The sequence below is a fragment of the Cuculus canorus genome, chromosome 33 (genome assembly GCF_017976375.1).
Source record: "Cuculus canorus isolate bCucCan1 chromosome 33, bCucCan1.pri, whole genome shotgun sequence".
Classification (NCBI taxonomy): Eukaryota; Metazoa; Chordata; class Aves; order Cuculiformes; family Cuculidae; genus Cuculus; species Cuculus canorus.
Window position 1 is genome coordinate 103,268 of NC_071433.1, and position 1,959 is coordinate 105,226.

Genomic DNA, 1,959 nt, shown 5'->3' on the forward strand with positions numbered 1-1,959 from the left:
GGGTTTTAAAAGTAATGTAGGGGAAAGGACCATGCAGGAAGAGTCCTATTTGGGCAGGGAAAGGCAGAGGGTCCTACTTCTCAGCCCAAAACTAGCACGGGCAGGGCAGTTCTAGCCCACATCTGTTGTCATCTAGTTTCTGTAGTCTGTGCGCCACGTCTTCAGTTTTCTGCAGGTCTTGATGTCCTCTTTGCACTCAAGGCATGCCGGACACGCCTTGGGCACCATGTCTAGGGTCCCGAATGCATGTACTCATCAATGCAGTCTCGATCGGGCACTGCTCTTCTTGCATCGCAATCCTAAAGTGTGGATCGGTCTTGTGTTTTGGAAGTTTGTGATCAGATGTCTCTTTTGCTGCAGCTTTGCAGCCTGCATCGGCATCCGTGTTCGTTAGTCATCCATTTTCTTGGATCCCTGTTCTGGGACTCGTTCCATGCATCCTCTGCATCTTTAGGTCTTTAAATGGGGCTTCTTGCCCCATGCATCCTCTGCATCTTTAGGTCTTTAAATGGGGCTTCTTGCTCGTTCATCCTCCCAGTTGCGGCCGTATCTCTTTGTAATGAGCCACGGTCCTTCACTTTTCCAGGCCCCCCATAGACTCTTCATTGTAGCCCCATACAGCGTCTTGCCTGATGGCATGTCTGGTCCAGGAATCATTCTTTCTACAGTGAGTTCTTTTGTCCCTGGTTCACGACATCTGTCTTGTGTGTGGTGTTGTTCTTTGCGTGTTTTGTATCTGGCTGGAGCTGCTCTGCCCGATGCATGGAGGTGATAAGAGTGAGCAGAGGTAGAAGGGCAAGATTCTGTGGTTAATATGCTGATATGCATACACCTTGCAGTCTGGGGGCATACCATACTTTGCAGAAGAAGTAGCCCTAGGTGCAGCGGGTGATGAGGAGAGTAGTTTCTGCTTGGCTCTGCAGCCACAGAGGGGAGGACCAAAAGTGTGTGGGAGAATCCAGTGGAGCAGTACCGGAGCAGTTTAAATTCAAAGGGAGTGGAACTTAATGTTTGGGTTTGAGCATCCCAGTGACTTCTTTGATATTGTTTTTCAGATGCAGAGGGACGACCTGTGTGCCAAATGCCGCTGATGGACTTGTGGGTGGAGCGCCATAGGGAGGCGAGTCGGCTGTGGTGTAGGTGGGAAGATGTGGCCAGTGGCAATATAAATAGCTGATCTGCGTTTTCAGTTTGATCTTAAAAGCATCCCTTGTTATTTGTGTATTACAGGTGGAGAGCAAGCCTCAACATGGCAGCCTGAGATGATGGATGCTGGGCAGGAGAGCGGTCAAGGTAACGTAGCAGGAGATGGGTATTGCTGGGGGCAGCTTCCGCTTTGCGTTACTATCCCAAGTACCTCTCTTCTTTTGCAGGTGCTACATGCAGCCTCAGAGGGGTGGAGCTTCATGCTGAGAAATGGTTTGAGCGGTGAGGAGGTGGTTGTCCAAATTGGTGTCTAAGAGCAATGTAGTACACAGCAACTCCATTGAGCATTTATCTTTGATTTTGCAGGCGCTGTGCGGGCTGCCTTTGCGATGGGAAGAGCAGTTGAGGTGAGCTGTGTAGTAGGGAGAAGGAGCACGGGACCGATTTCTCAGAAGCACAACAGTAATCTTTGTGTCTGGCTATCTTAGGTGCCCCAGGTGATGATGGCTGCAGCACTGGATGTTTGAATTGGGACGGAACAGGTGAGCAGAATGTCTTGGCCATTTAGCAGTGGGTGTAGTACAAGTGTTAGCACTGTGCAGTGCGATGCTGAGTATGGGCACTGTTTTTCTGTTTGGTTTTCTTGCAGATGATAATCAAGAGGAACCTGGCAATGCAGGATCGTCCCAGTTAGCTGACTCGTTTTGAGCTTTTTCTGCCAGGGATGGCTTCAGGCCTTTGGCCCTCTGAAAGTTAAGTTGAGGGGGTTGCGTTTTAGGGTTGGGAAGAAGGCAGAATGTTGAGAATGGCAGA

General features: G+C 49.8%; 1 long non-coding RNA gene across 1 annotated transcript; it reads left to right on the plus strand.

The window, feature by feature from the left end:
• Window positions 1–1,035: 1,035 nt before the first annotated feature.
• On the plus strand, window positions 1,036–1,431 carry LOC128849743 (uncharacterized). Its single transcript, XR_008447470.1, has 3 exons — window positions 1,036–1,140; window positions 1,231–1,293; window positions 1,374–1,431. It is a non-coding gene; the product is annotated as an uncharacterized LOC128849743 (long non-coding RNA).
• Window positions 1,432–1,959: the final 528 nt, after the last annotated feature.